This window comes from Podarcis liolepis (genome assembly GCF_965112155.1).
Source record: "Podarcis liolepis genome assembly, chromosome: 4".
Classification (NCBI taxonomy): domain Eukaryota; kingdom Metazoa; phylum Chordata; class Lepidosauria; order Squamata; family Lacertidae; genus Podarcis; species Podarcis liolepis.
This window is the reverse complement of record NC_139558.1, coordinates 58,268,568-58,289,454: the sequence shown is the minus strand read 5'-3', so window position 1 is coordinate 58,289,454 and position 20,887 is coordinate 58,268,568. Positions and strand designations below refer to the sequence as shown.

General features: G+C 42.4%; 1 protein-coding gene and 1 long non-coding RNA gene across 4 annotated transcripts in view; one reads left to right on the top strand and one right to left on the bottom strand.

Moving 5' to 3' along the window:
• NCAM2 (neural cell adhesion molecule 2) overlaps positions 1–20,887 on the top strand; it is a 198,116-nt gene that overhangs the window by 46,220 nt on the left and 131,009 nt on the right. The window lies entirely within an intron of this gene.
• LOC310705651 lies at positions 4,159–13,549 on the bottom strand. The gene is made up of 3 exons (XR_014525430.1): positions 13,331–13,549; positions 6,745–6,859; positions 4,159–4,397 (listed from the first exon to the last, which is right to left on the bottom strand). It is a non-coding gene; the product is annotated as an uncharacterized lncRNA (long non-coding RNA).

Here is a 20,887-nt window from a genome sequence, read left to right as displayed (position 1 = left end):
GCTTCAACCGACTCCCACGTAACCATCCAGCTACAGCTTCCAAACATCTGGTCAGTGTGTCTAGGGCCGAGTCAGGATGGCCATCCATCAACAGATAGAGTTGGGTGTCACCGGCATACTGATGGCAACCCAGCCCAAAACTCCGAACAAGCTGGGCGAGGGGGCGCATAAAGATATTGAAAAGCATCAGGGAGAGTATCACACCCTGAGGTACTCCACACACCAAGGAGTGGTGCGATGACAGTTCCCCCCCAAGCGCCACCCTCTGTCCCCGGCCAGAGAGAAACGAGCGCAGCCATTGAAGGACTGTGCCCTGGATCCCCACGTTGGCAAGGCGGTGGTCCAGAAGTTCGTGATCGACCATGTCAAAAGCTGCTGACAGATCTAGAAGAATCAGCAGCCCCGACCCACCTCGATCCAGCTGTGTACGAAGATCATCTGTTAGGGCAACCAGAGCCATCTCGGTCCCATGACCAGCGTGGAAGCCATACTGGAATGGATCCAGAGCCGATGTTTCATCCAGAAACCCACCAAGCTGTTCAGCAACCGCTCTCTCAATCATCTTACCCAGGAACGGAAGATTCGAAACCGGGTGGTAATTGGATAGATCTAAAGGATCCAATGATGTTTTCTTTAAGAGCGGGCGCACCACTGCCTCCTTCAGTTCCCCTGGGAATGTCCCCGTGCCAAGGGACAAATTGATGATATCCCCCAGGAGGGCCCGCACCTCGTCTGGACACGCTCTAATCAGCCAAGATGGGCACGGGTCGAGAGGACAGGTGGTGGGCTTTCCAGCTCGGAGGAGTCTGTCCACATCGGCTGGGGATATCCGGTCAAAGTGGTCCAATACTGGACCTGAGGACAGTCGAGGGGCCTCTAGTTCCTTTATTGTATCCAAATTGGCAGGGAGGTCATGGCGGAGCAACAAGACCTTCTCCGCAAAAAAGCTCGCAAATGCCTCACAGCTGTGTGTCAAATTGTTATTTAAATTTGGCTGTCCCTCAAGGGACGTTGAAAGACCTGATTATACTAAATAATTGTGCTGGGCGAGAGCTAGCGGATGCAATGGAGGCCGAGAAGTATGACTTCTTAGCAGCCTTCACCGCCATCTCATAGGTTTTCATAAAAGCCCTATAAGATGTTCTTGAGGCTCCGTCATGGGCACCCCGCCATACTCGCTCTAGCCATCTGAGGTCCCGCTTCATTTTCCGGAGCTCCTCAGTAAACCAGGGAGCCCGGTTTCTGCGGGGTCGCAGAGGGCACTTAGGTGCGATCTCATCGATGGCTGCCAGGAGTTGGGTATTCCAGCCCTCAACAAGCTCAGTCAATGAGTCGCCAGGGGGAGCAAGGTCCCGCAAGGCTTGGCGGAATCTATCAGGGTCCATCAGCCTCTGCGGGCGAGCCCAAATTGGCTCGCCACCTAAGCAGGGTGGGGGTGGAAAGTCAATCCTGGCTTTCAGAGCGTAGTGATCAGACCACGGCACCTTCATGATCACATCTATACCTACGCCAAAGATCAAATCCAGCGTGTGGCCTGCTTGATGTGTGGGGCCTGAAACAAACTGGGAGAGCCCTAGTGTCGCCATGGAAGACATCAGGTCCAGAGCCTGTGAGGAGGGAGTGGCATCAGCATGGATGTTAAAGTCCCCCAATACCAATAGGTTAGGGAACTCCAAGGCCCAGCCGGCCACCGCCTCCAATAAGCCTGACAGGGTGGCTGTTGGTGCGCTAGGTGGCCGGTACACCAGCCAGACAGCCAAGCTCTCCTCGGAGCCCCACACTAGGCCAACACATTCAATGCCGGGGATCGATGGTGATGGTAGAGCCCTGAAAGGACAATCTTCCCGGATTAATAATGCCACCCCTCCCCCCCCCAGCCCACAGTCCGTGACTGGTGGAGGACGGAGAAACCCGGGGGCGCCATCTCTCGTAAGGTAACTGTTGCCCCTTCGCACACCCAGGTCTCCGTCACACAAGCCAGGTCGACCCCCTGCGAGATCAAGAAATCTTGCAGGGTGGCGGTTTTATTGCCTATAGACCTGGCATTGCACAGCACCAGTGACGGAGGTGAGTAATCCTTGCTCACCCTACCCTCGTCCCTCGGGATGGGGCACAGATTGGAAGGGGTATGAGCGTATCCATATCTCGGTCCCCTTTGCCTATAACATCTGCCCCCACCACCATACCTCCCTCGCCCCTCCACGGTAGCAATCCCAGGCCTCATAGTAGCCCCCATTGGTGGCAATTAATGTTATTCTTTCGCAGCCTAAAACAATAAAACCTTAAAACAATAAAAACAAAAAACAAAAACAACCCAGAAAACAATAAAACAATATAAATAAAAACTGCAAAAATTACAAATTCATCAAAATCTAACAAATTCCCAAGCCCACCCAAACATCCATCCCACCCCCATATATAAAAAATCTAAAGGGAAAGGAAAATATTTTTTTAAAAAAAATGTTAAAAAGAATTCTGCGCCCCTCCGGGTCCTCCTGGGCAGTAGCAGCATCAGTGGCAACAACCATCCTTGCGAGACCCCACCCTGGGCCAGATAGTAAGTGGCAGGAGCAGTCCTTGTGAGGCCTGTCAGGCCCTCCCTGGGCCAGGTGGTAAGTGGCAAGAAGAAGCAGGGCCCTCAGGCACTCACACAGGGGAGTCTTCCTGGGCAGCAGGCAACAAGCAGTCCTTGTGAGGCTTCAGGCCCCGCCCCAGGCCAGATGGTAAGTGGCAAGAGCAGGGCCCTCAGGCACTCACCACAGGGGAGTCTTCCTGGGCAGCAGGCAGCAAGCAGCAAACATGAGCTGAGACTAGATATTACAGGAGAGAGAAACTAGATGTAGTTGTTTTTATTTGGTGGGAAACACACTTGTACTTTCTTGTTCGGTCTTAAGTACAGTGGTGGTAGAGTGATGCTGAACTTAAAATGCCTGTGAGCTGACTGAATTTCCACAACTGCTGCTTAGTGACAATACAGTTCCTTCTGAGATACTTAAGTAAAGCTTATATACTTGCACAGTTGATTCAGTTGTTCTTAGCTCTTGTCAAAGAAGCTGCTCCCCACTTGTGGCTGATTATTAAATATATTAATTTATAAGATTCATGGGTACTTGAGAGCCAGTGTGGTGTAGTGGTTAAGAGCGGTAGTCTTGTAATCTGGTGAACCGGTTTCGCATCTCTGCTCCTCCACATGCAGCTGCACGGTGATCTTGGGCTAGTCACACTTCTTTGAAGTCTCTCAGCCTCACTCACCTCACAGAGTGTTTGCTGTGGGGGAGGAAGGGAAAGGAGAATGTTAGCCGCTTTGAGAGTCCTTCGGGTAGTGATAAAGCGGGATATCAAATCCAAACTCTTCTTCTACAATGAAGCACCATCTGTAAATGTATGAATGTTACTCTTCACAGAAAGTTTTAGGCAGTTTAAAGTGTTTCTAGAATGTGAATTAGTATCCCTCACTGAGGAGCAGAAATTCAAGGTGTAAAAACTACTGATGTACGTTAAAAGTTTTAAAACTATTTGAGCATGAACACATTCCAGCCACTTAAATTTTCTTGGTAGGTTGATAGCTGCCTTAATTTCATGGCAGTCCTTGACAGCTGCCCATTGAGAAGTACCTTTTTCAAAAGAAATCTTTATCATTTATATTTGCCATATCAGCAGTCAGCTGAGATGATGAGAGACTGACAGGTAAAAAGCAAAAACTTCATAGGATCAAGATATTGTTTCCTTCTTGTGAATCTGATGAGTTTTCAGATAGTGCCCCCTTCCTGAATGAATGATAATAGGACAGATTATTCTGCTAGCCTGATCTGTAACTGCAGTGTCAACTTAAAATCAGATGTTTTTCCTTTCCTTTTATATGTCTCGCATGTATGATAGCTGTTAAATACTAATTACTGCCTGTGGTATTAAATTACAAAGAATTACAAATATAACATAATGTAGCCTGACACCTCATTATAGATTATTTGCTCCAGCAGGATGTGACAGAAATCAACAGAAAACTACCATTTGTTTGGAATATGTTGCCTAAAAGAAGGCTGGGTATGATTGGAGGGACCAACAGCATCTTTTTCTCTCTCTACCCAAATAATTCAAATCACATAATAAATAAGAGAAGTTTCTTTCATATACTACCTTTATGTTTTTAACCCACCTACTCTGCCCCCTAAAATGGCAGCTTACCAGTAAGAATTATGAGCAGTCAGCAAACCATATATTCCCCTCTGATTCCATAGGAGAGGGAACTTTTGCGTATGGATCATGTACCTCATCCACATGTCCCATCAGGTCTTTTGCTGCAGATGGGCCTGGTGTCAGTTCTGTGGAGATGCTGGCGATGTCTAAGGTAGCTCTGGAGTTAGGGTCCTCATTCTGACATCTTCATGTGCTTTTAACTTAGCAAAAAAACCACACAAAAAAACCACACAAAACCCCAAGTGAGCCAATGGTAACAGGATTAAGAGGAGGTTTTATTTTATTTTATCTTATTGAAAAAATCGATTAACTGCTAGAGAAAAAAATCTTCCACAGGAAATGTAAAGAGACCTGCCAAGATGCTTGAAAAAAGTGGGGGGGGGGATTTCAAACTTGGATTCTTTTCTTTTCCTAGGAAAAATAGATCATGTTCAATTTCAAACTAAATTGCTAGGTCTGTGGGCTCTCTTTTTCTAACCATTTCTTTTGTTCGGATTTTCTTTTTAAAGAACACTCAAAGCAGCTAAGAAAAAATCACACAATACAACTCGTGAAAAAAGAAACAAATAGATCAAAAGCACATTTCATAACCTTGGCACCATGGCAGGGAACCAGTGGTCAGGGTATTGGCTTTGAGACCCTGTAGGAGGGAGGCAGTGTGTCAGAGACTCCCATTACATTGTATCTCATATTCTAGCTCAATGGCTGAGTATAGATGATAAATTAGTAGTTCATTTAGGAGGTGATCGTGCCTGTACAGTATTGTGTGAACTTTCCTTTCTTTACTAGTTAATACGTATGGAAAGGGCAAGTAGAGTTTAACATAGATGGTGAGCTCACCATACTTGCAAATGATGTAGCCATTTGAATCCTCCACCATTCTATCTAAATCCTGTATCCTAACCTCAACAAATGAGCCTAGCTTAAAGTGTGGGAGCATTGAGAAGACATTCATGTTTGTCAGAGTTAATATCAAGGTTTATGCCCACTCTCTGACCAAGGGCCAATTTGCCACAAGGGTACCTGGCAGCTGGCGAGCCTTTGCCCTAAAGCATCCATTTTGTGCAGTGCAACTCTCCACCACCAACCACCACCATGAAGACTGATATGTTCCATTATGCCTGCCAACACTTCATAAAACCAAGAAAGTCCCTTCTTCTATCTGAGTGAAACTGTCATTTGTGTAGGAGGGGTGGGATAGAGTGTGATTTCAGGTTAGCTTGGAAATTATATGTGCCAGTTCCAATGTTTTTGAAAAATGGCTTGTCTTATTTTTGGCCAATTCTAATCCAAGATTTCCTGTTCACTTGGGTCACCTTGTGGGCAGTGTTTGCTGCCTGGAGCAGCTGCGAGTCCTGGGTTAGGCCATCTTCTTCCATCATAGCTGAAGGGGGGGTGCCCAGTGACTCTCCTTTTGGTTGCGCTGGTCTGGTGGGAAGGCCAATCAGGAGAGTGGTGGAGGGAGCTAGACCAGGCCTGCCTCCACAGTATTTAAGAGGGTGACCCTTGGAAAATCACCTTTTTGGGAGACCGACATGGGATTTACCACCCGTTTACTAGACTCTAAGTGGCTTGTTCAAATGCAAGTGGGCACGCCAACATATGACCTTGTTATGGTTTATACCAGACTTCCTCAGCCTCAGCCCTCCAGATGTTTTTGAGACTACAATTCCCATAATCCCTGACCACTGGTCCTGCTAGCTAGGGATCATGGGAGTTGTAGGCCAAAAACATCTGGAGGGCCGAGGTTGAGGAAGCCTGGTTTATACAGTTGCTGGGTTGGGAGAAGAGGAGGATTTTACCCCTGCAAATAAGTAGCTCTTTCTGCAGGTTTTTGCCTACTTCATAAGCTGTCACAACTTTGGTGAATAAAGCAATTATTTGGATCCTTAGTTTAATGGGTGCCCCATTAAAGGAGTCCAGGAGGGGTATCGCTGTCTGGGAGCCCACAAGGGGGGTTATGGGTCATAGCATCTCTCCCAATGGTGACCTTCAGGATGAAAGCACCTGGTACATGTCAGGGGTGACTCTCAACTCAGGGTTGACCCCACCCAAATTATCCAGCAGCAGATGGGCTGCTTGACACACACCCAATGTCTTGGTGAAGACCTACTTAGATATGCAGTCAATAAAAAGTTGTGGCCTATTTCAACCTAATACAAATATCCTGGGGTTTTTTTTTCTATGGTTCACCATTCCCCTTCACTGGGTTGTGGTCAGCATGCACCTGGGCAGCAAACACTCCCTCACACTCTACTTGTTTCCTGAGCTCTTCTTTGATCACTTGACCATTGGCTTAAGGCAGGACTTGCCAAACTTTTTGGACTAATGGGCACATTTCAAATTTTGAGAGCTTTCTGAATTGCCAGTCACATATTGGCTGCCATGGAATGGGTGTGGCATAACACAAAATAGAAAGAGACAACTGTCTCCAACAACCTTATTCTTATCATGGGAAGTCTGCTGTAGAGCAGTGCAACTCCATAACCTGAAACATGTGCAAAGTGAAGTAGGCATAGGCAGCTTGCCATTTGTTCAATTTCTCACATTTTGCCTCCTTACTTACTCAGCACCCTTGTTGAATGTCTAGGCTGCCATGGCCCAATTGGATCCTTTCCTGTCTCTTAATTGGTGGCTCTGATGTTTGTAGTGCACTGTGTTTCTAAACAGAAGTTGGTTTTTATACTTTGAGAATCTTTCATTGAAAATATGCTAAAATATGTATACTGTTTTATTGCATTGTTTAGTGTTTTACTGCCACTAAATGAACGTTTACAAACAAGGATGGAATATTGATTACCAATAGAACAATGCACCTTTGCGTATTCATGAAGATAGAGCATTTGGTGTCAGCAGATTAGATATTTGGATGAAAGCCAAACACAAGCTGCAGTTTTATTGTGCTCCCTATGTTGTGTTTGATTTTGCTGTATAACACTTTTTAGACAAAAAAGGAAACAAGGAATCTACTGACAAAGCCTTGTTTATGTAGGTTGCCCCATTGTAACCAAGGAAGCTCTTTATATAAAAGACAGCTGATACCCAAAGAGAAGGAAGGAATGGAATGAGAAGGAGCTAATATTTATTCTAAGAGTGGCTGTGCACAGTACTTTAAACCCCATGCTGATGTTCTAATTCAGTCTTGGCCAACCTGGTGCCTTCACATGGTTTGTACTACATCCCCAACTAGTACATCAGATTGGTGAAGACTGGTCTAATTGTATAAGTGTGAATGGGGGTCATGATTGTACCTCACAGTCTTGGCAGGCCTATAACATAGTGTTTGTGTATGTGCAAGTCTGAATATTTTGGACCACCACACAATTGTGTTATATTGTGTGTTCATTCATGAGCGTCTCTGTCAATGATGCAATCTCCTATTCCACTCTCTGCTTATGTATGTACCTGGTATTAAAAGGCTTTCTTTTTCTTGAGTAATCCTTCTTCAGAAGACTGAGCACGGTTAAGTAGTTAGATTCAGTATTGTTACTGATAGTGTTACTTTTATTATTTTCCAAGGAATAGTAAGACAAAGCTAAACTATTAGTATAAATGAAGCATAATTGTGCTGCAAAATATGTTGCATGTATTAAATTCAAACAACCTGCATAAAAATCTAAACTAACTGAATTTCTTCTGTCTTTCTCTTTCTCCTTCCCCTTTTGAATACAACCACATCACCTGGATTTACTCTCCCTGATGAAACAAAACATACCTTTTGCATTGGGATATATTCTGATATGCTTAAAATAGGTAAGTCAACAGAGTGTTTATGCTCATGTTGTTATTACCCTGTCATTGCAATGTTGTGGTTTTTATATATAAAAAAATCATAATGTTATAAAAAGATTTATTCCCTTCACTTAATGGGATGAATCCAGATAGACTCTGCAATACTTTGGTTCCTGGGAAAGTGTACCAGAAAGAGCATAAGCATTGGGAGGTTTGACCTTAGGGATTTAACATTGAATGCTTTCACTCTGCTGCAGAAAACCTCTGCTGCCCTTTCCCTACTTATAGCAAAGCTACATCTGGAACATTGGGCTGGAACGTTTGAACAGCAGCTCTATAAGCAGATTGGGAGCCATCACATTCCCAGTTCTCTGATGTGCCCAAAGCAGGGATGAATCTACACCAGACCTTCAGAGGGCAGAGTGAATTTTCCTCATAATGGTTGTCATTAAAAGCAAGAAAGCAGACAAAGGAAAAAGGACAGAACAACAAAATAGCACTGTTCCATCTTTGCTTCTATTCTGCTGGCATAAGCCCAGCAGGGCATAGGATATGATGGTGAAGCTACCTTCAGTTTTTTATACCTGCCCCATTAGGATTGCAGCCTAAGAAACCAGTGGCCAAATGAGACATGTCTCAGGTCCAATTTTTGGTTCTAACTTCTTCTTTTTCTGATAGTGAACAATTTCTGTTAAGCTTTTTTTGGGGGGGAGGTACAAGTTTGCTTTTCTTTTATCTAAAAACAAAAAGTGGGATTGTTTATTTTTAAGAGTATTTGTCAGTTTCCCCACTTCACAATGCCCTTTCTCTGTCTTTTCCTTCTTGAGCATTCTGGTAAAGAAGATGATTGCAATAGATAAAGGTTGTATATTAACTGCCTTTCCAATGGTTTACTTTTATTTTGTGAGATATCTTTAAATAAAATTTTGTCACTACTGAAAGTATTCAGGGATTAATACAAGAACCCAACACCTATGCATTCATGGATCTCATGGGCTGGGCTGTGGGAGAACTGTCCTAACAACAGCACACAGAACTGGTCTGAATTAGTATTGGTCCCTCTACATTCAACTATGTGATTTTGCAGACCTTTCTCACATTAATTTTTATATATAATTTTGTTTTGTGCATTTCTTTTGAACCTTGTAGGCAAAGAATCTTATACCTGATTCTCTTATTTTTGTAGCAGTTGACTCTGTCACACAAGTGGACTGTAATACAATATTCAGAGTACGTGGTATGAACTAAAAGCTTAGTTTTCTGTAGCCAACAGAAATCATTAAATAAATCTCCCATAAGACTAGCTTCCTATGGGTAAATTTGAAAAGGAAGGCAATTTCTTAAAATCCCTTTTTAGGATTTAAACCTTTAATTCTTGATTATTTAGCACCCAATGAAGCAAACAAATATACTTCCAGGATTAAGCCAGTACACATACACTAGTTTGTTTTCCCTGGAACAGCTAAAGCCAAAGCTTGGCATTCTTGTTTTGCCTCCTGAGCCAAGTTAATGAGGCCTAAATGGAACTTGTTTGGAGATTTCTTTTATTCTTAAATTGTTATTTCGGTATTAATGGTATTGAAGGCAAATAAGTTGGCAATTAAATAACTGTATATGCAACATCAAAAAAACTAAGATCATGGTCACTGGTCCCATCACCTCCTGGCAAATAGAAGGGAAAGAAATGGAGGCAGTGAGAGATTTTACTTTCTTGGGTTCCATGATCACTGCAGATGGTGACAGCAGTCCCGAAATTAAAAGACACATGCTTCTTGGCACATGCAGTGGCAAACCTAGACAGCATCTTAAAAAGCAGAGACATCACCTTGCCGACAAAGGTCCATATAGTTAAAGCTATATGGTTTTCGCAGTAGTGATGTATAGAAGTGAGAGCTGGACCATAAAGAAGGCTGATTGCCGAAGAATTGATGCTTTTGAATTATGGTGCTGGAGGAGACTCTTGAGAGTCCCGTGGACTGCAAGAAGATCAAACCTATCCATTCTGAAGGAAATCAGCCCTGAGTGCTCACTGGAAGGACAGATCCTGAAGCTGAGGCTCTAATACTTTGGCCACCTCATGAGAAGATAAGACTCCCTGGAAAAGACCCTGATGTTGGGAAAGATGGAGGGCACAAGGAGAAGGGGATGACAGAGGATGAGATGGTTGGACAGTGTCCTCAAAGCTACCAACATGAGTTTGACCAAACTGTGGGAGGCAGTGGAAGACAGGAGTGCCTGGTGTGCTCTGGTCCATGGGGTCATGAAGAGTCGGACACGACTAAACAACTAAACAATGCATTAAACCTCTGTGTCTTCAACGTGTCACAGGGTTGTTGTTTTGGAGTCAGGGAGTATTTTGAAAGTACCGATATTGAATTTATCTAGGCAAAGTTAAATTTTGCAATGTAAATCCCACACTTCTGAAGCTCGCTGAAAAATAAGAAAGATCTATGAGTCTGTCACACATTTTCTTCATCAAATCTCTTGGGGAAATGTTCTTTTCTTTTTTAAAAAAAAGATACTTTGACTTTGCAGTACCTTCACATCTCTGGTTGCCTGTCTCATTTAATGACATAAGAATCTATATTGCACTTTAAATGAGAAACACAATTTTAGAAGTGCTGTATTGTGGAATTCATCTGACAGAAGAGCGTTTGATAAAGTAGGCAGGATAAGGCATGCAATCTCTTCTCAATATACTGCTATACTCTAAAACAACATTTGATTCCTTTGGATGCAGTGATGTCTGTTGGACTTGGTTGAAATTCATGTTCAGTTAAGAAATGTTTTGGGTGGCTTTGAGTAAATTAGTTTCAGACTAACCTGATTCTTGTTGAACTTCTGGTACTACTAAAGACTGTTATTCCAGCTGACATTTTAATGAAAGCTTGATTTTATAGTTATAACTGTTTTTTATGTTTTGTTACTTTTGCACCACTTAAAGGCAATCTTAGTTTAAGTGGCATATAAATTGTTTAAATAAACAAGATAGTGAAGTGTAGGGTCCTGGTAAGACTTGGTCTATTTGAATCTCTTGGAATTCATCACAACCTGCTGCCTAAAATGGCATAACATGATGTGCTTACAAGGATATAAAAAATATAAAAAGAAAGGAAACATTTAATTTTTTTGCAATGTATTTGCTTCACGGTTGTTGCAGTTGTCTTGTGTCAAATGCTGTTTTGAAACTGGCACTATCCCTGTGCCTGCTTGCTTGCAACTTTCTCAGTCTGTATATCTGTATGTAAGAAAACATTACATATAGAACCTTGCAGTGTTCTCACACCTACATCTATAGGAAAATGACCCTATACTGTAAATCTATTCTTGAATTAATATGTTCCCTTGGGTTTATTAGTTTTGCCTATGTTTCTTACTCTTTCAAATATTAGTAGCTTATTGTCCTTAAGAATTATTCTGTCCTTCTCATGTAGCATGCTTCTCACTGACAACTAATTTCAGCTGAGTTGAAACACTATTGTTGTTTGTTTTGACTTTCCTTATTTTAGAAAAGCACCTTGTGTTTCGATGTACTTTAGACTCTCACACAAGCCTTTGGATTTTATCTGTTGTTTTGTTCAAGTTCTGGACACCTATAAGTATGCAAAAGCTTCCAAGTGCTCTGCCCCACCTTGCCCAGCACCATACAATCTCATATCCATCCCATGGGACACAACTCAGGGGGCCTTCTGGAGTTGGTATCAAAACAGTTTTGCCTTTGTCTAATTCACCTCTGGGAAGCTCCCAGAGCCAATTAAATTACAGCTTTGTCAGAATCCCTCTCTGTACTCTCTGTAAGCCCTTGCCTTCATTGCTAGTCACCATATTCATGTTGCTTGTTCTTAAAAGTGAATATATAAAGACACTCTGACTAAGATGGGAACGCCAACTTCTCCCAACATCTGCACACTACTATGCTTCCCCAGTCACTCGTTATGTTTTAAGTATTGGGCATATTGTAAAAGAAAGTACTGAATAATCCAGAGCTGGCTATAGGAATCTAGGAAAGCTGATTTGGCTATTGAAAACAAAACAAAAGCGGAATAACCCTCTAGCATGTAAGTAATGATCATGTCAATGTGGCAGCTCCCTTTGTTCCTGTTTGGGAATAGGTGTACTGTTGAAAATACTTCCTCTGGTAGATAGCAATGTCACCAGGGGCTTGTTTACTTTAATGAGCTTTGACCATGGGTTCTTATAGTTTGATGACAGCCTGCTAGCATAAGAAATGATTGTTTAAAGCTATATGGAATATTTAGCTAAACATTAGCAACCTTCTCTTAGGAGAGCACTTCTAAGAGTAAGAATAGCTGAACAGTGGCTCAGCAGTCCACCCCCCTTTCTTCTGAGGCTTTTATATGAAGATTTGGTAGGCATCTGGGAGATACATGCCTTAGCTGGGGGTGTACGTATAATGACAATTGAATTGTACCTCAAAGGGCACCTTGTCCATTTCCTCTACCAGTGCAGGAAATCTGCTGTTACAGCACCCATTCTAGGTAGCCATCCAGTCTCTGCTTAAAAACCTATGCCAAGGGAGAGTTCACCACATTCTGAGGGAGTCTGTTTTGTGACCAGACACTTCACACCACCATGAAATTCTATACGATATACAATATACGATATCTTTATTGTCATTGTCCCATGCAGAACAATGAAATTGAAATTCTTTGTAATGTTGGGTCAAAATTCCCTTTCTTGTACTTTGAACCTGTTGGTTTGAGTCATAGCATCTGGAGTGACAGAAAATAAATGTGTTGTATCATCTTTAAATGTTAAAATATCCTATTTTCTTCAGGCTACACATAACTCCTCTCACCCTGTGTGACATCGTGAACTAAATGAGCCACTGAACCATTTAGCATTTTCCACACTCCCATTTATTCAGAGTGCTCCCACTGCAGATTTTGGGAGCACTGTACACAGGACATTATCCATAATGCATACCTCTCTTGTGTCTATCCTATATCTAGCTACCCATTGTTCCTTATGAATTGCTGCATTTTAATGTGTTTTCCCTAAAACCAGATTCCATCCAAACTGACAAAAAAGGAATGGCCTAGCTGCATTTTAAGCCAGTAATGTGTACAGAGCCTTTTGGTCCTAAAATCTCACGCTTCTTCATACCAAATCTGCATCTTTTTCATTCTTCACTTTTAAGAGAATAGAAACTACTTGGAAGTCAGCCAAATCCTAAGAAAGACATATCCCCCTGTCTGTTCTTAATGGGACATAGACATAACTTTTCTTCCAACTCATTACAAGAAAGAGACAAGCTAGATATATGATCAGAACTGATGCCAACAGCACTTTAAGGTTTCATTATCCCCAATTCTGTTTAAACCTAGATATCTGCAGCCAAAGTTAGTTAGCTAAAGTTGATATGTGAAATTCAACTCACCATGAACACATCCCTTCTTTGTATTCGGTGGCATACAATTTCCCAACCTTTGAAGCACATTTGCCTCTGTTTGTGGTCCACCATTTGTTGCAGCAGTACAATTTGCATCCCTCCCTAATCATTGGCTTTCATGTCTGGGGCTGATAGGAGGAGGAGTCCAACAACATCACAGGTTCACCAATTGTGCCCTATGTGAGGTCACCCCCTCCTAAATGTTGCTATTAGCATATTTGTGGGGATAATATAGGTGCCTGTACCACACTTGTATATTGTGTGTGTTTCAGATCTGGAATATGGCACCCTGAGAAAAGGTTAAACACTCCCTTCACCAGTATTACTGCTATGATTTGAAATAGAGTCCCTGGGACAGCTTTAAATTAATACTACAACCAACCCCTCATGATGAAACTCCTATGACCTTTTTTGGGTAACCTACAAAAATGTTAATGATTAGCTTGGTTCCCAGCCCCATATCCCGAAGCTGTGGATTTAGTTGGGGTTTCTCAGTTCTTTCACTTGCAAGGATTTTGGCTACCACATTAAATGATTATATTTCCTCCACTATCCAAAATATTCCCCAAACTTGCCACTGAAGCTCTAGGGAGTGTGAAAATCATCAGCATAATCCAGAGATCAGGAACCTGTGGCCCTCCAGATGCTGTTTGATTGTAAGTGTCATCAGGTCCAGCCAGCATGGACAATGGTCAGCGATGATGTAAGCAATTGTCCAACAGCATCTGTGGCATAGTGAAAGCCCCCCCCCCCGTGAGTAAGGAGTCTAATTTACATTGCCTCAATTTTGTAGCCATCTGCTGCTCTTCCACACAGTTCTCAAAACTGAAGAACTTCATTTCTGATACTACATACTGTTTGACTTCATTGGCACATGTGTCTTAGGTAAAGTGAAGTCTGGCCTTATTTAATATGTTGTCATCCTTTTCCATGGTTTCTTACCTGTTTGCTAGACATTCATATTATAGCAGATCATCTGTTTGCTTTCTTAACACTTGAGATTTAATAATATTGCCGGGGGGGGGGTCTCTTTAATGTGGGGAGGAGAAGAATGAATATGCACTCTATTAATAATTTTAGCAGGATGAACTACTGATAGAAGAATGAATGAAGCAGTTCTGAATTAATTGATTTGAAAGCTGGTGATAGGGAAAGAAATATTGCTTAATTAATACTGCTGCTGAAAATATATTTGTATGTTTTTGTGGAGGGAGAGGGGGATGTAGAAGATTAATTATGATTGATTATTAATACATAATATCATAGTCTTATGAAGCATCACAAATATTAAATGATAGCAGGGAATCCATTTTATTCTTGTTGCTTTTTAACAACTGTGGCTCATGAATAGTTACTATGCAGTTCGAAACCCTGAAACACATTCTAAATCAGAGCTGATTCAATAAACAACCTTGCCCTATTCTTATGCTACACACACATACACATTCTCCTTTGCTCAGCATTGATCAAACAAATCAAACACTATTGAGAAGACATGTGTGGCCAATCCCACCAGGGGCTTGGAGGACCTCTTGTTCTTTTCCTTCCTGCCTGGTCTATCTAGTGGTTGTCAGAGTATGTGACAGGTGAACTGCATTTGAGTATGATGGTCAGAAATTGTGCAGACCTAAGTTAGTTGGTTTTTCTAAATACAATTTTTGTATTGATTTTCAACAAATTATAAACATAATGCCCTTCAGCAATTATGCATTTAGCACCAGAACATCCCAGTTGATACTAATTTCCTTTAGATAAATATGTCCTACATTTTGGTACAGAGGGTACTGGGTGCAGTGGTAAATTCTGAAGTTAATGAGCTCACCATGACAGCCCCATAGTCATATTGCCAAAGAGAAATCATATTACATTCTCAATGAGAATACACCTCTATCTCCCTCTCCCCCTACCCTACCTTACCTATCCGAAAGAGCATAATGCATAGCATAATACCATTTTATTAGAATACCATTTTATTAGGATCATCTGACAGAATTGTGAACTGACATGGTTGTTATGCTGGGCAAACAGTTTCCTTTGGCTGGGAAAATCTGGGTTCACTCAGTGACTCTAGCCTACCTGACATGATAAACAATTTTCAAAACCAGACCTATGCCAACCACCCCCACAAGTTTACAATGACCTACTAATATCTCTCTGGCAGGTCAGTAGATTGCACCACCAGTAGAAAGAAGCCTAAAAGTTTAGCATGTCCTTTGGCTTTCACATTAACCTGAGAATAAAAATCTTTTGTAGCTGATAAATATGTTTACAATTTGAGGTTTGAAACCCTGCAGACAGGCACCGTGAAACACATTAAGTGTGGCAAGGTAGGCGGAAGAACTGGCACACTCATGCACATTTCCCTCTCTTCCTACATTTTCTCACTTAGAATGCAGGCATAGATTCCTCTATCTCTATAATTAATTAACTAAGGTCCTAAGGAAGGTTACAACAATTTAAATTCAGCATTAAAAACAACGTAAAACAAGAATATTTTTCTGTGTATGGTTTTAACATCCTTCTTTCTGAAGTAGCTCCACCAGACCAACACCAGCCTAATCCCTGGTAGACTAGGGAGAAAGAAGGTTCCACTAAAGAGCTAGGTCCCCCATACTGTTATATGTGATCTAGAATGACTTATTCCCTGAACATGGGCAAATAGGTTTAAGACCTGAATGAAAGGGCAGCTTTCACCTCTTTCAACTCACTCTCTCTTACTTGGTGGTTTGATTGGGTGTATTGGGTCCAGTCCGCAGCAGTTCCTTTTCCAGAGGAACAGCGCACAGGAACAAGTAAGTGAATGGGACAACTTCTTCTTCCATTAACAAACCAATATGCTTCACTGGAGAGACAGACAAACAGAATATAAGATTTGTCTATTCCACACCATGGGGCCAATCCTCCTTGCCATGATGTCTGGGTTGCAGAGCCCTTCCTAGCAAAATGTGCACGCTAATTTCTTGGCTCACCTGTGGGGCAGAGTAAGGGAAGACAGATTTCTGGTTACTATTTAATCATTTCTCCTCTTCTCACAACCTCCTCCTCTCTCCCTCCCTCTGTTTGTCAGGTACATATTGTGGACATATGATTATAATTACAGTGGTACCCCGCAAGACGAATGCCTCGCAAGACAGAAAACCCGCAAGATGAAAGGGTTTTCTGTTTTGGAGGCGCTTCGCAAGACGAATTTCCCTATGGGCTTGCATCGCAAGACGAAAGCCCATAGGGAAATGCTGGCGGTCGGGAGCAAAGACTTTCGCCCACAGCCGGCCTTCAGAAGAGGACCTCTTCTGAAGGCCGACGGGGGGCAAAAGTCTTTGCTCCCCCCCCCGCCTGCCTTCCCCCCCACCTGCCCCGGGCGATCTTAAAATGCTGGCGGGCGGGAGCGAAGTGTTCGCTGCCGACCCCCAGCATTTTAAAATCTCCCCCTGTCCCGGGGGACACGGGGAGATTTTAAAATGCTGGGGGTCGGCAGCGAACACCTGCCCCAGCTGCCCCGCTTCGTAACGCTGTTCCGAAGCGGGGCGGGGGGCGGGAACACCTGCCCCAGCCGCCCCACTTCAGAACGCTCTTCCGAAGCGGGGCGGGGGGGCGGGAACACCTGCCCCAGCCGCCCCACTTCGGAACACTGTTCCGAAGCGGGGCAGGGGGGGGGCGGGAACACCTTCTGAAGGCGGGCGGGGGGCGAAAGTCTTTGTCCCCCCTGCCTGCCTTCCCAGGGGCTTTTAAATCGCCCTGGACAGCGGAGAAGTCCTCCGCTGTCCAGGGCGATTTTAAAATGCCGCCCGCCAGCATTTTAAGATCGCCCAGACAGCGGAGAAGTCCTCCGCTGTCCCGGGGTTTTTTAAAATGCTGGGGGTGGGAAGAAAAGCCCTTGTCCCCGGACCTGGTCTGAAGGCGGTTTCCCTAGGAATGCATTAATTGATTTCCAATGCATTCCTATGGGAAACCGTGCATCGCAAGACGAAAAACTCGCAAGAAGAAAAAACTTGCGGAACGAATTAATTTCGTCTTGCGAGGCACCACTGTAGGTGGGTGACCATGCCTAACTATGGCTAGCTTCTTTAGTATTTCTGAACTTTATTGTCATTGAAATCTATTCATAACAAGGAATACTTTACATGGCTATAGTTGCCTATGTTTGACATGAAGTTGAATTTATGAGGTAAGTGTATTCTACTGCTCTCCCTGGTCTTGTTTTAATCAATGTCATGGACAACTAAGAGGGAAATCAGTTAAGCCTTACTTTCTGTAAGCACTATTCAGCGCAGACATAATTAAGGATCCATCAAATATATATAGTTCCACCTTAAGTTCTTTTAAGATTCAAGAGCATCAAATCTAAGCCTGATTGTGCTTTGTGTTTTACTTTTTCTGGGAAATCAAGTGGCACAGATTTCTTTGTATGCAACACTATTCATTGCATTAAGTCACTTTTATTTTGTATTCAGCTTAAGTGATCCATGATGTTGTGAAAGTGCATCATTATCAAGCTAGAAAATGCAATTATTCTGGAATGGGTTTCTAATGGGTACTTATTTTGCCAAGAAAGTATGTGAAAAAGTATGTATTAAGTAAATGTCATTCCTCTGGGGGAGAAACATGGTTTTGAAATAAAACTGGATTTTTGCCTGTGTTGTGGTGGTTCTGCACAATCCTATTTTTCACATGATGGCTACAAATGTAGCTTTCAAATTTCTATCAAATGTTTGCTCTGGCTATGATAGCTATTTTATACATGCAGGCAGCTCCTTTTAATTGGATGCACTAAGCTTACCATGTTGCAGTCCACAATAGGCATGTATAGACTAAAATGTTTGTGTGCATGAAGATTTGTGTATGCCGTAAGGGAATACATAAGACATAAGTTGAAAGACGAACACTGCCAACAGCATCGGCAACATCTAAGGTCAAGGAGAGAGCTTTTGCCATAATTTCCCCCTCAAAAGGATTTTATTACTGTGTTATTATGTATTATTTTCACTTATTCTGAACATGTCTTAGACACTTGTTGTCAGGCAGAAAGGCAGGATATTGTGAATAAATAAACAAGACCTGAATAATGCTATAAAAGGTTACTGTGGTTTTTTTAAAACCATCTGGGGCACATTACACTATATTTATCCAATACTAAAACCACACAGATCTTCTTTAAAGAGGATCTCCAATCACCTTTCATAGCCAAGCATTCTAAGCATCTTCTACAAATAAAGTATCACACTATACAGGAGCTGAAGCCGTGACAGGGTGAGCTCCTGTTACTCGGTCCCAGCTCCTGCCAACCTAGCAGTTCGAAAGCATGTCAAAGTGCAAGTAGAGAAATAGGTACAGCTCTGGCAGGAAGGTAAACGGCGCTTCCGTGCACTGCTCTGGTTCGCCAGAAGCGGCTTAGTCATGCTGGCCACATGACCGGAAGCTGTACGCCAGCTCCCTTGGCCAGTAAAGCGAGATGAGCGCCACAACCGCAGAGTCGTCTGTGTCTAGACTTAATGGTCAGGGTTCCCTTTACCTTTACCTTTACTGTGTGCATATGCATGAGATCATTAATATCAGGGTCATGGGTTCAAGCCCCACGTTGGGCAAAGTTTCCTGCATTGCAAGGGGTTGGACTAAATGACCCTCATGGTCACTTCAAACTCAACAAATTCTATTATTCTATGCATATATCTCCGTTAGTATATGCACCTCTTTTTCTCTGAAACATGTAGGTGCCATTTTCTTTAATATGTGTTTAAAATGAGGCTGTAGTACACATACATCAATACATTTAAGGTATTTAATTGACATTTTACTGTGGAACATATTCCTATCAAGCTGTTCTTCTCATTCCTGCTGTTTGTTCTCGTGACAGATGTAGCCTGCTATTTTTTGTTGGGTATTTACATTTCAAAAATTAGCAAACAAAACAAGAATTACAGAAGGTATGAAATGTTTTTTATTTATTTCACCACTAGACAGATTATTGCCATTTTAGTAGTGTTACAGATGATCATGCCACATGTCTCTTTATATTCATCTATCTTCTGGAGAGTCTCTATGATTGATATTTCAATTTATGAAATAATTAGCTCAGAAAAATGCCATGAAATATGAAAGATCTTCTGTATCAGTAAAGGTCAGATTGATAAGTATGGACACAATTGATGGTTTCCATTGTGTCACATGTTAAAGCCTTTTATCAGATTTCTTCCGGAGCTTTCTTATTTTTAAATGTTTGGCTCATTAATAGATTATTTGTATGAAATAATAATGTGGTTCAAATCTTACAACTGGAGTTGAATGTGGTAAAGCTGCTTCTGTTTGCAAATATTTCTAATTTTATTTCCATGGTAGCAATGCATTGAACTTTTAATTGTCCATTGGCACCTGCTTCTGAATGAAACATTTTTACTTGCGAAAGGATATGAGAAGCATCCAAGTTTGAAGGAGTGGGCTCAGTTGATATATTTTGGGTACTTCCCTATTTCCACCTTTGTTAATGTCAATATTTGGAATAATTTCACCTTATGTGCATGTTATGCATTCAGTAAATGTTTTCATTCTTATATCTGTATTTATTGATAAAAAGAGTCAATAACAGAACATTGTCCAAGTTTCATCAGCCACAAATGTACAAAGAGAAAGTCTCAAAGAACTCAAAGCCATTACGCTCATGCTTGCAACGTATTAAAACAAAGTCATGTTTTGAAGACCAATATACATTGTAACCAAAATCCAGATCCTGCCAGTAATGCATAGTCTATGGGGGTCCAGTACCCAAGTATCCATGGATAGGGCTTCATGGTTTATGTAATAGCAAACTAACTAGTATATATATATCAATGACCTCTTGAATGACTAGTTTATGTCAATGCCTTCAGAAGGCGATAAATTCTCCATTTGAGGTTTCTAAACAGAGAGGCTGGATGGCTATCTGTCAGGGATTCTTTAGCTGTGATTCCTGCATTGACCCATGAGTTTTCTCCCAACACTACAATTATACTGTCAGGGAACTGACATCGGAGCGAGAGGCGAAGGGGAGGCTCCCAGATGATGCTGGCGAAGGACCCAGCAGCAGGGGGAGAAACAGCTCAGTAGAGGGGGAAGTTAATCAGCGCAACACCAGGGAAAAAGGGGGGCAGATGGGGGAATTGGAGAGAGGGCTCCAGGACTCTTCACTGGACACCAGTGAGGAGAGCCCAGGTCCTCCGCTACCCACGCCTTCCCTGCGCAGAAGACTCCCGCGCAGTGAGAGGAGGAGGAGACTGGGTGTCAAACAACTTTTATGTTGGAAGAGGTTCAAGAAACGCCCACTGACGGATTCTGCCAGCGACTGAGGCAGCCACGATGAGAAAGGGCTGTGCAGTCAGAAAGGTTTAACAAGGCAAATTAGCCGAGAAAGGCACCAGTTTACGCACCAGTAACTCATACCCATTACATCTACGATTCTATAAAACTATGTTCTAAAAAGCAGTTGGCTTATACTTGTACTGTTATCTCACACACTGCATTGCATTGTATTGTATACAATATTCCCATCAGTTCTTCAAAAAGATTTGTGCTATT